Source organism: Ursus arctos, unplaced genomic scaffold (assembly GCF_023065955.2).
Source record: "Ursus arctos isolate Adak ecotype North America unplaced genomic scaffold, UrsArc2.0 scaffold_22, whole genome shotgun sequence".
Classification (NCBI taxonomy): Eukaryota; Metazoa; Chordata; class Mammalia; order Carnivora; family Ursidae; genus Ursus; species Ursus arctos.
In genome coordinates this window covers 50,403,480-50,416,422 of record NW_026622897.1, presented here as the reverse complement: position 1 = coordinate 50,416,422, position 12,943 = coordinate 50,403,480, and the positions used below count along the sequence as shown (strand labels likewise).

The 12,943-nt window shown below is 43.2% G+C and overlaps 1 protein-coding gene across 1 annotated transcript in view; it reads left to right on the top strand.

The window, feature by feature from the left end:
* USP35 (ubiquitin specific peptidase 35) overlaps positions 1-12,943 on the top strand; it is a 54,708-nt gene that overhangs the window by 33,676 nt on the left and 8,089 nt on the right. The window lies entirely within an intron of this gene.

Sequence of the window (12,943 nt, the reverse complement as noted above, 5' to 3'; positions counted from 1 at the left end):
GCTTGATGTGAGACTCAATCCCAGGACCCCAGGATCATGACCTGAGCTGTAGGCAGATGCTTAACTGACTGAGCCACCCAGGCACCCCTCCTTTGTTCTTTCTCAAGATTCCTTTGGCTATTCAGGGTCTCTTGTGGTTCTCTACAAATTTTAGGATTGTTTGTTCTAGTTCTGTGACACGTGCTCTTGGATTTTGATAGGGATTTCATTGCATCTGTAGGTTGCTTTGGGTAGTATGGACATGTTAACAGTATTAATTTTTTATTTTTTTATTTTTTATTTTTTATTTTATTTTTATTTTTAATTTTTAATTTTTTAAAGATTTTATTTATTTATTCGACAGAGATAGAGACAGCCAGTGAGAGAGGGAACACAAGCAGGGGGAGTGGGAGAGGAAGAAGCAGGCTCATAGTGGAAGAGCCCAATGTGGGGCTCGATCCCATAATGCCGGGATCATGCCCTGAGCCGAAGGCAGACGCTTAACCGCTGTGCCACCCAGGTGCCCCAACAGTATTAATTTTTTGAATCAGTGAATATCTTTCCATTTGTGTCATCTTCAATCTCTTTCATCAATTGTTTTATTGTTTTCAGAGTACAGGTCTTTTACCTTCTTGGTTAAGTTTGTTCCTAGATCTTTTATTCTTTTGGTACAATCGTAAGTAGAATTATTTGCTTAATTTGTCTTTCTGCTACTTTGTTATTAGTGTATAGAAATGCAGTGGATTTCTGTGCATTAATTTTGTATTCTGTAACTTTACTGAATTAGTTTATTCAGATAGTTTTTGAAAAGGTGGAGTCTTTAGGATTTTCTCCGTATAGTACGGTACCTGCAAATGCTGACAGTTTAACTTCTTACTGACTTGGATGCCTTTTATTTCTGACCTGATTGTTGTGGCTAGGACTTCAGTTCCGTATTGAATAATAGTGGTGAGAGTGGACATCCTTGTCATTCTTGTTCCTGATCTTATAGGAGGGGCTCTGTTTGTCCCCATTGAGTATCATGTTAGCTGTGGGTTTTTCATGTAGGATCTTTATTATGTTGAGGTGTGTTCTAACACAGGGAGAGTTTTTTTTTTTTTACCATGAACAGATGTTAAATTTTCCCAGATGCTTTTTCTGCATCTATTGAGATGATCATAAGATTTTTATCCTTCGTGTTGTTAATATGTATCACTTGATTGATTTGTGAATATTGTGGCATTTGTCCACCCTGGAGTAAATCCCACTTTATTGTCGTGAATGATCCTTGTAATGGATTAAATTAGTTTGCTGATACTTGGTTGAGGATTTTTGCATCTGTGTTCAGCAGGAATGTTGGCCTGGGGTTTTCGTTTTTTGTAGTATCTTTGACTGGTTTTGGTATCAGTGATGCTGGCGTCACAGAATATATTTGTTTTTTCTTTGTTGTTGTTGTTTTATCATAGAATATATTTGGAAGCTTTCCTTCCTCTCTATTTTTTTGGAATAGTTTGAAGAGAAGTGGGTATTATCTCTTCTTTAAATGTTTGGTAGAATTCACCTGTGAGTCTGTCTGGTCTTGGACTTTTTTGGTAGTTAATTGATTACTGATTGCATTTTGTTATTAGTAATTGGTCCGTTCACATGTTCTGTTTCTTCTTGATTCAGTTTTGGAAGATGGTATGTTTCTTGGAATTTATACATTTCTTCTAGGTTGTCCGGTTTGTTGGCATACAATTTTTTGTAGCAGTCTTTTATGATCCTTTGTATTTCTGTGGTGTCTCTTGTTAGTTCTCTTCTGTTTCCGATTTTATTTAGTTGAGTCCTCTCTTTTTCTTGATGAGTCTGGGTAAAGATTTATCAATTTTTAAAAAAATCTTTTTAAAGAACCAGCTCTTGATTTCATTGATACATATTTTTTAGTCTCTGTTTCATTTATCTCTGCTGTGATCTTTATTATTTCTTTCCATTTACTAACCTTGGGCTTTGTTCTTTTCTGGTTCCTTAAGGTGTAAGGTTAGTTTGTTGGTTTGAGGTTTCTCTTGTTTCTTGAGGTAGGCCTGTATTAGTATAAACGTCCCTTTTAGAACTGCTTTTGCTGTATCCCAAAGACTTTGGACTGTTGTGTTTTCATTTTCATTTGTCTCCGTGCATTTTTAAAAAATTTCCCCTTTGATTTCTTCATTGACCTACTGGTCGTTCAGTAGCATGTTGTTCAGCTGCTCCGTTCTTGGCCGCATAGATACTTTTAGTTGTTACATCGTCTTGCTGGATTGATCCCTTTATCATTATCCCCCCTTTTTTTTTTCTTTTCTTCTCATGTCACAGTTTTTGTCTTAAGGTTTATCTGAGTATTGTTATCCCGTCTTTTGTTTGCTTGCTTGCTTCCGTTTGCATGGATCACCCCAGGCTGCACCGGCCTTGGCTCCAGACGCCAGCACCAGGGCTCCCCCTGCCCTGAGCTCCCCAGACCTTCCGGCTTGCTGGCAGTTGAGCTTCCTCTGCCCCACCAGGGACATAGGGGAGTGGCACGTTTCCTTTCAAAGCAGTGAAAGGAAAAAACCTACAATAAAGAATACTGTACCTGGCGAGGTTATCATTTAGAATTGAAGGAGAGAGAGAGTTTCCCAGACAGACAAAGTTAAAGGAGCTCATCATCACTATAGCGGCTTTACAAGAAACACTAAAAAGATTTCTTTAAAATGGGGCGGGGGGGTTGGAAGGCTATAATTAGAAATAAGAAAATTATGAGTAAAAAAAAATGTAGTGTTATATCAACATATACATAAAACATGGTGGGGAGAGTAAAAAGAAGTTCTTTTAGAATGTGTTTGAACTTAAGTGACCCTCAACTTAATATAGACTGCTGTATACTTAGGATGTTATATATGAACCTGATGGTTACCACAAACCCCAAACCTATAATGCACAAAAAATAGAAAGCCAAGCTTACCATTAGGGAAGGTCATCAGTCACAAGGAAAGAGAGTACAGGAGAAGAAGAAAGGAACAAAGAAGAATGATAAAAACAACTAGAAGCAGTTTTAAAAATGGCAGTAAGTACGTACCTGTCAGTAATTACTTTAAATGTACCTGGTCTGACTGCTGCATCAGAAGACATAGGGCGGTGCAATAAAATGGATAAGAAAACAAAACCCGGGGACGCCTCGGTGGCTCAGGTGGTTAAGCCTCAGACTCTTGATTTTGGCTCAGGTCATGATCTCAGGGTCAAGCCCTGCATTGGGTTCCACACTGGACGTGGAGCCGCCTTAAGCTTCGCTCTCTCCCTCTCTCTCAAACAAAAACCAACCAACCACCTAGATGCTGCCTGCCAGACTCACTTCAGAGCCTGGCAGGGTAGCCGTAGCTGAAGCAGGTGCAAGCCGAGGTGGTCCCAGGGTGCTCGGTGCAGAGGGCATCCTGGAGGGGTGGCTGGAGCTATGGCCCGTGTGGTCCAGGATATGCCAGGGTGCTTCGTACAGGGGTACCTTGGGGTGGCTAGAGCCGAAGCAGGGTGTGGGTAGGGGCATCTGAGAGTGCTCTGCACAGACTGCTGAGGCTGCAGTGGTTGCAAGCTGTGTCCAGGATGTTCGGCAAGTCGGGGTCCCCTGGTGGGGCAGCTGGAGCTGAGGCAGGGTGTGAGCTAGGGTGCCCTGGTGGGGTGGCTAGCACCAAAGCAGGTGTGAGCTAGGAGGTCCTGGAGCGCGCCGAGCTGGGGGTGCCCTAGCAAGCCATCTGGAGCCAAAGTGGTGCAGGTCTGGTGTGTTCCAGGGTCCTTTGTGACTGTGTCACCTTGGGGAGATGACTGCAGCTTAACAGGCTAACCAGGGGTGACCGGGTGTGTGCTGTGCTGGGGTTGACCTGGTGAGACGGCTCAGCCTTGGGTGGGCGAGGGGCCTGGGGCTCACTGAAGGGGCAGGCCAGCCATGGTGCCTGGGTCCTGCTCTCGTCTGTGCTTTCAAGGTGGAGGGGACCATAAACTGTGGTGCTCGCCAGCCCCTTTATCTGAAGAATTTCCAGCAGCTCCCCTGCTGTTTGGCAGGGTTCTAGGGCTGGTTCCTTTATATTGTAGTTGCTTTTTTAAAGTGAGGGTTTTGTTTTTGTTTTTGTTTTTGTTTTTTTCTTTGTTTTTGTTTTCTGTGCCTCAGCATAGGCAGATCTGCTCATGGTCCCGCAGGACTATTCCTCCCCACTGCAGAGTCGGTGGTGGGGGTTTTGAGCATTGGTTTCTGTGTCTCTGTCTTTCGTGTCCTCTGTGTGGTCTCTCTGTCTGTTGTGCAGAAGCTCTTCAGTCAGCCCTTCTTCAGGAGGAATGGCTCTATAAATAGGAGTAGATTTGGTGTCTGGAGGATGTGAGCTCAGGGTCTTATCGCCATCTTGGACCAGAACCCGTCTGGTTTTAATTTGCGTTCCTCTGATGACCTATGATGTGGAACGTCTTTTTATGTGCTTTTTTGGCATCTGTAGATCTTCGGTGAGGTGTCTGTTAAGATGTTTGGCCCTTTGTAAAATGGAGTTATAATTGACGTACAGTGTTATGTTAGTTTCAGGTGTACAGCACAGTGATCTGACATCCGTACACCTCGGGAAGTGATCACCGCAGAAGTCCGGTTACCGTCGGTCACTTTACGGTGTTAACACAGGGTTATTGACTGTATTCTCCACGCTCGTGATTTAGTTCTAACTGCAAGTTTGTACTTAATTCCCTTCACCCATTTCACCCCCACCAACACTCCTGCTCCCCTCCGGCAATCACCAGTCTGTCTCTGTGTCTGCGAGTCTTGGTTTTGTTTCTTAGATGCCACACATAAGTGAAATCGTGGTGTATTTGCCCTTTCTGTTTTCCTTATGTCACTTAGCTTAATAACCTTAAGGTCCGTCCATGCCAGAAAGGGCATGATTTTTATTTGTTTGTTTGTTTTTTAAAAAGATTTATTTATTTATTTGAAGAGGGTGGATGAGGAAAGCATCTCAAGCAGACTCCCCACAGAGCCTGGAGCCCGACGTGGGGCTTGATCTCAAGACCCTGAGATCATGACTGAGCCGAAATCAAGAGTCAGATGCTCTAACTGACTGAGGCACCCAGCTGCCCTATTTTTTAATTTATTATTATTTTTTTTATTTTAATGATTGTTTATTTTAATGATTGAGTAGTGTTCCATCGTGTGTGTGTGTGTGTGTGTGTATGGAAAATATGTGTATATAGTGTGTGTGTATGTATATATAGTGTGTATTGTATGCCTTTTATTTCTTTTTCCTGCCTAATTGCTGTGCTTAGGACTTCCAATACTATGTTGAATAAAAGTGGGGATATTGAGTATCTTTGCCTTGTTCCTTCTCTTCGAGGAAAAGCTTTAAGCTTTTCACTGTTGAGTGTGATGTTAGCTGTGGGTTTGTCATATGTGGGCTTTTGTATGTTGAGGTGCATTCCATGTGTACACATTTTGTTGAGAATTTTTTTCGTAAGTAGATATTGAATTTTGTCAAAATCTTTTTCTGTATTGAGATTATCATATGAAATTTACACTACATTTAGTCAGTGTGATGTATCATTGTTAATTTGTGGGTGTTGAGCCTTCCTAAATCCCTGGAATAAACCCCACTTGGCCATGGTATATGATCCTTTCAGTGTATTGTTGAACTCAGTTTGCTAATATTTTGTTGAGAATTTTTGCATCTATATTCATTGGGATATTGGCTTGTACCTTTCTTTTTTATGTGTGATGGTGTCCTTGTCTGGTTTTGGTATCAGGGTAATGCTGGCTTCATAAAATGAGTTTGGAAGCTTTCCCTTTTCTTCAGTTTTTTGGAAGAATTTGAGAAGGCTAGATACTCATATTCTTTGAATTTTTTGTAGGATTCACCAGTAAAGTGTCTGGTCCTGGACTTCAGTTTGTTGGAACTTTTTTGATTACCGATTCAATCTCCTTATTAGTCATCAGTCTACTTATATTTTCTATTTCTTCATGATTTCTAGGAATTTATCCATTTCTTCTAGGTTGCCCAATTTATTGTTTTAATAGTTCATAGTAGTATCTTATGATCTTTTGTATTTCTATGGCATCAATTGTAACTTTTTTCGTTTTTGATTTTATTTATTTGAACCCTCCCTTTTTTCTGTGTTAGTGTAGCTAAAGGTTTGTCAATTTTGTTTGTTTTCACAGAACCAGCTCTCAGCTTCACTCATCATTTCTATTGTGCTTTAAGTTTCTATTTCATTTATTTATGCTCTGATCTTTATTTCCTTTTTTTTTTTTTTTAAACCGTGAGCTTTCTTCTTTTTCTAGTTCATTTAGGTGTAAAGTTAAATGGTTTGAGATTCCTTGTTCTTGCGGTGGGCCCGTATTGCTCTGAGTTTCCTTCTCAGAACTTATTTTGCTTCGTCCCGTAGATTTCGGTATGTTGTATGTCTGTTTTTGTTTTTGTTGTTTTTGTGTGTGTGTATTTCTGTTTTAATTATCTCCATATAATTAAAAAATTTCTTCTTTAATCTCTCCTGTGACCCAGTAGTCTTTCAGTTTTAACACGTTGTCTAATCTCGACATATTTGTGGTTTTCCCATTTTCCTTCTTGTAAATGATTTCTGGTTTTAAACCATTGTGGTCAGAGAAGATGCTTGATATGTTTTCAGTCTTCTGGAATTTATTGAGACTTCTTTTGTGGCTTAATGTGTGACGGATCCTACAGAATGTAGCATGTGCATTTGAGAAGAATGTATATTGTCCTGGTTTTGGTTGGAATGTTCTGTATTTATCTGTTAAGTTCATCTGGTCTAATGTGTTGTTGAAGGCTGATGTTTCCTTACTGATTTTCTGTCTTGATGGTTGATCCATTGATTTAAGTGAGGTGTTAAAATCCCTTAATGTTGTTTTGTTCTCATTTTCTCTCTTAAAGTGTGTTAATATTCCCTTTATATATTCTGGTGCTCCTATTTTAGGTGCATACGTATTTATAAATATTATATCTTCTTACTGGATCAACCCCTCTCATTATGCGGTACCCCTCTTTGTCTTTTGTTACAGTGTTTGTTGTAAATTCCATTTTTTTAAATTAATTAATTATTTATTTATTTTTATTATATTATGTTAGTCACCATACAGTACATCCCCGGTTTCCGATGTAAGGCTCAATGATTCATTAGTTGCATATAACACCCAGTGCACCATGCAATACGTGCCCTCCTTACTACCCATCACCAGCCTATCCCATTCCCCCACCCCCTCCCCTCTGAGGCCCTCAGTTTGTTTCTCAGAGTCCATAGTCTCTCATTTTTCATTCCCCCTTCTGATTACCCCCCCTTTCTTTCTCCCTTTCTTCCCCTACCCATCATCCTAGTTCTTATGTTCCATAGATGAGAGAAATCATATGATAGTTGTCTTTCTCTGCTTGACTTATTTCACTAAGCATTATCTCCTCCAGTGCCGTCCATGTTGTAGCAAATGGTGAGAACTCATTCTTTCTGATAGCTGAGTAATATTCCATTGTATATATGGACCACAACTTCCCCAAAGATACAGACGTAGTGAAGAGAAGGGCCGTATGCACCCCAATGTTCATAGCAGCAATGTCCACAATAGCTAAATCGTGGAAGGAGCCGAGATGCCCTTCAACAGATGACTGGATTAAGAAGTAAATTCCATTTTTTTGATGCAAGTGCAGTTCTTTTTTAAATTTTTTTTACAACTGTCAAGGCACTTTATTTTATTTTATTTTTTTAATAATATTTTTTTATTATATTATGTTAGTCACCATACAGTACATCCCTAGTTTTTGATGTAAAGTTCCAATGATTCATTAGTTGCGTATAACACCCAGTGCACCATGCAATACGTGCCCTCCTTAATACCCATCACCGGCCTATCCCATTCCCCCACCCCCCTCCCCTCTGAAGCCCTCAGTTTGTTTCTCAGAGTCCATAGTCTCTCATGCTTCATTCCCCCTTCTGATTGCAGTTTTACCAGCTTTCTTTTCAGTATTTTTTTTTCATCCCTTCACTTTCAGTCTGTATGTCCTTATCTGTGAAGTGAGTCTCTTATAGGCAGTGTATGGATGGGTATTGTTTTTTATCCATTTTAGCCACACTTTTGATTGAAGAATTTAGTCCATTTACATTTAAAGTAATTATTGAGAGGTATGTATTTATTGCCATTTTGTTAATTGTTTTCTGCTTGTGTGTGTAGTTCCTTTCTTTTTCTCTTCCTTTGTGGCTTTATGATGTTTTAAAATAGTATGTTAGATTCCTTTCTCATTTTCTTTTTGTATTTACTGTAAGTTTTGGTTTGTAGTCACTGTGATGTTCGCAGGCATTGTCTTGTTTATCTAATAACATTGTATTTTAAGTTGATAGCAGCTAATGGTTGAACACATTTGAAAAGTACGTTTTTACTCTCCTCCCTAGTTTCATGTTTTTCTTTTTTTGTGTTTCTGAGAGAGAGAGAGTAAGAGCACATGTGTGTACAAGCAGAGGATGGGGAAAGGGAGAGGAAGAGGGAGAGAATCTCCAGTAGACTCCTTGCTGAGCGCAGAGCCCAGTGCAGGGCTTGACACAGGGCTCGATCTCACAACTCTCAGATCATATCCCAAGCCGAGACCAAGAGTTGGATGCTTAACCGACTGAGCCACCCAGGCGCCTCCCTAGTTTCGTGTTTTTTATATCACTTTTTACATCTTTTTTGTGTGTATATTAGCTAATTATTACAGTTTCAATTAATTTTGTGAGTTTTACCTTTTAACCTTCTATCTTTATAACTGATTAATCCATTATTTTTACTATATATTCAGCCTTTCCAGTGAGACTTTTACTTTTGTGCTTTTTTTTGTTATTAGTGACATTTCTTTTCAGCTTGAAGAAGTCTGTTTTATATTTTTGATAAGGCCTTTTTAGTAGTGAATAATTCCCTTGGCTTTTGCTTGTCTTTAAAGCTCTTTCTCTCTCCTTCAAATTTGAATGATAACCTTGCAGGGTAGAGTATTCTCGGTTGAAAGTTTCTCCTTTTAGCACTTTGAATATGTCATGCCACTCATCTGGCTTGTCAGATTTTTGCTGAGAAAGCTGCTAGTAGCCTTAAGGGTTTTATTTTTATTTGAAAAAATTTTTTGTATGTAACAATTTGTTTTTCTCTTGATGCTTTTAAGATGCTTTAATTTTTGACATTTTAATGATAATGTTTCTTGCTGGGGCTATCTTTGGGTCCATCTTATTTGAAACTCTCTGGGCTTTCTGCACTTGGACGTCTGTTTCCTTCCCCAGGTTAGGGAAGTCTTCAGCCTCTTTTTTCACATATGTGTCCCGGCTCTTTCTTTCTTCTACGTCTGGGTGAGTTGCACGGCTTTGTCTTCCCCCTTGCTGCTTTCTTTCAACTCATCCATTCTGTCGTTGAGCCGCTCTAGTCTGTTTTTCATTTGAGTTGTTAATGTTCTTCACCTCTGTGACTTCCGTTTGGGACCTTCTTACTACCCCGTTTTGTCGTTGCTGACATTCTCATTGTGTTCATCTAGCCCCCACACCCCCCTTCCCCAAGCTCGGTGAACATCTTTATGCTCATTCATGAATTCCTTATCAGGTAGATTACCTATCTCTGTATCCTTAAGGTCTTTTTCTGACGTTTTGTCTTGTTCTTTTGTTTGGAGCACAGTTCTCCTTTTCCTCGTCTTGCTTCACTCTCTGTCTGGTTCTACGTATCAGGCAGAACAGCCGCTCTCTGTCTTGAAGGCATGGCCTTTTGTAGGTGGTGATTCTTGGTCACCCTTGCCCTCGTTCTTGGTTATCTCTTGAACTGTGATTTTTCTCAATCACCTGATTTATTCTTCATCTGTCCCTGTTGATAGGGCCCTATATGAGCATGTGCCAAGACCTATTAGTGATCCAAGGGGAGGGATCCCATTTAACACCTCGTTTCAGGTGATGGGAAGCCAGACTCCCAGGCAGTAGCTTGTAAAGTATGTGAATATATTTGGTCCTGTGCTGCTGCAATAATAGTCCCTGCTGGCCTCCAGACCAGATCTGGAAGCGTCCCCTGGACAACAGTGTTAAAAACCAGGGCGCCAGACAAGCTCCTTTCTGGGAGTTTCTTCCAGCTGGAGTGAGGCGAAGGGTGTGCGCTAGGATCGGTCTCCTTGCTCCTGTCCCTGGGGAGTGCTTTCTTAGCCTCTAGATAGGTGGGAAACCTGAAGCCTGTCCCTTAGGCTGATGCTCCGGGCTAGGTGTTTGGCCTTTTTCACAGGCAGAATCGGGTTGTGTTTCAGTCTGTTGGTGCAGTGCCCTGGCGGTGGTAGCCTGCCAGGAACTGTCTTGTGTGTGTTACCTTTCTGCGGAGCTCCCTGACGCCAGCCCTCTTGGGCCACCAGGGCCAGGTGCTCAGGGAGCATCTCCTGTGCGGATGGTGCGTACCCACTTGCTTGAGCAAGGCAGCCAGAGAGCGTAGGGGGTGGGCTTGTTTGCCGGCTTCAGAAAGCCAGCGAAGAATGGCATGACTGCATAGGCCCTTGGGCTTTGGCAGTGAGTGGCAGAGTGCCTCGCCTGTACACACGTGCCAGCTTGGGGGCCGGGGAGCGTTGCGGCCGCCGCGCTAGCAGATTCTAGCTAGGGAGTGTGAGCAGTCCGTGACAGTAGGCGCTCGTCTGTCCCAGCTGGGGAGCAGGGGAACAGTGCCGCCGCCTGTGTTGTCCGGCTCAGCCAATGCTGGGGTCACACTTGCTCCTTCCTGTCTGTCCCGGCGAGGCGGTGGAGGGTGGGTGCCTGGACGGGTTTGCCTGTCTGTGCGGGCGGCCTGCGTGCCGTGCAACAGTGGTGGCCCCGCCGCCCCCGTCAGCAGGGAGCTTCTCAGCTGTCCCCGCTCCTCCAGCTGTTGTCTCCAGATCAGCAAATAAATCGATCTGATATATAGTGTAGGTACTTTGCAAACCACTGTGTTTTTGCCCTCCAGGGGGGAAGCTCAGTGTAGTAGAGCATTTGGGGACCCCTGGTTCTGCCAGCCACGTGCTGTGGAGGCTCCTCTCTCTCCAGTTGCAGATCCCAGGCTCTGTGTGCCAGCTGGGAGGCATCAGCTCTTCTGTCCCCGGGCAGAAGCACCTGTCTAGGGGCGCCTGGGTGGCACAGCAGTTAAGCGTCTGCTCAGGGCGTGATCCCGGCGTTATGGGATCGAGCCCCGCATCAGGCTCCTCCGCTATGAGCCTGCTTCTTCCTCTCCCACTCCCCCTGCTTGTGTTCCCTCTCTCCCTGGCTGTCTCTATCTCTGTCAAATAAATAAATAAAATCTTAAAAAAAAAAAAAAAAAAGCACCTGTCTAGGGACGCCCCTCCCTGTTGCATCTATGCCCCTGGCGTGGGGTTTTCTGCAAGACCCTGTCTCTGCCCCTCCTAGCCATCTCAGGGTGGTCCTTCTGTCCTTTGTTGTGGAAAAGCAGTTCCTCTAGTTTTCAGATCTTTCTCAGAGGGAACCAATCCATAGGTGGCCATGGATTGGGTGTGTCTGTGGAGTTCTGGATCTTACTGTGCTACGGACTTGGACCCTCACTCCCTCTATATTTGGTCCATTTTTAAATCAGTTGTTGGTTTTCTTACTGTTGAGTTTTAAGAACTCTTAGTATATTTTGGATAACAATCCTTTATCAGATGGGTCTTTTGCAGATATTTTCTCCAAGTCTCTGGCTTGTCGTTTAATTCTCTGGATGTTTGCTTTCACAGAGCAGAAGAGTTTAATTTTAAGGAAATCCAGCTTATTAATTATTTGTGCAGATCATGTCTCTGGTGTGGCATCTAAAAAGGCATCGCCATACCCAAGGTCATAAAGGTCTTCTCCTGTGTTACCCTCTGAGAATTTTATAGTTTTGCATTTTATATTTAGGTCTCTGATCCATCTTGAGTTAATTTTTTGGGATGAGTGTGAGGTGTGTGTCTAGGTGTATGTGTGTGTTTTTCATGTGGATGTCCAAATGTTCCAGCACCATCTGTTGACAAGACTGGTTTTTGCTCCCTTGTTTTTTGCCTTTGCTCCTTTGTCAAGGTCAGTTGACTATATTTGTGGGGGTCTATTTCTGGGCTCTCTGTTATATTCTACTGATCCATTTGACTCTTCTTTCACCCACACCACACTTAGGCATCTTTTTTTTTTTTAAAGTAACAGTGCAGGTAAGCTTCGCCCTGGTTTATGGTATGACCTCAAGTAGGTTTCTCCTCTCTGAGCTTCAGGTTCCAGTAAGGGGAGGTTGCAGCTAAATCTCTAGCACTTTCTCACGGGTGCGCTTCTCAGACCTGGTGAAGGTCTCGTTTTTCCACTTTACAGTCTGCTGCAGACAATGTTAATTTTTGTAAAATACAGTCAGACGACTTACCAGAACAATGATCACGTGTTTATAGGGTTGTAGTGAGGTCACACGTACACGTTCCTAACCGCTCACTCAGCTTCTGAACTTAACCTTTGTGACGGATGGCGAGGGGGACCACACTTGGGTAACGCTGTTCCGCGCAGCGAGCTCAGGCCGGGAAGGTGCCTGACCTGGCCGCCCAGAGCTGCTTGTGAGAACAGGAGCTCAGGTGAGGCCTGGGAATTGGCTTGTTCCAAGACAATGCGGGTGTCAGCAGAGGCTCCTTCCCTTCTCCGGCAGGATCAGACCCCATCGTTGGGAGCCCGTTCCCCCTCCCCACCCCTGCCATGTCCTCTTTGTGCTGCACATTGACCCCTGCCTCCCTCATTCGAAGGCAGGGGAACCACTCAGGTGGTCTTAGGGCCATGGCGTGGGGACCCTGAGGGGGTGGCTGTGAGAGCGGACTTGGAGGGGCCAGGTTGGAGCAAGGCCAGCTGCCCTGAGTGGGTCTGAACACCATTTCCCGGGGAAAGAGGAGATGGGTGTGAGTGGCTTTGGTGGCTGGGGATGATCCTGGCGCAGACCAGCACGTGCCAGAGAGCTCCGGCCCCACCACTTGGAGACTGTAGAGCTCGGCACACTGGAATTTTTGAGTCTTAGAGTCGTGGGCTCTCTCAGCTG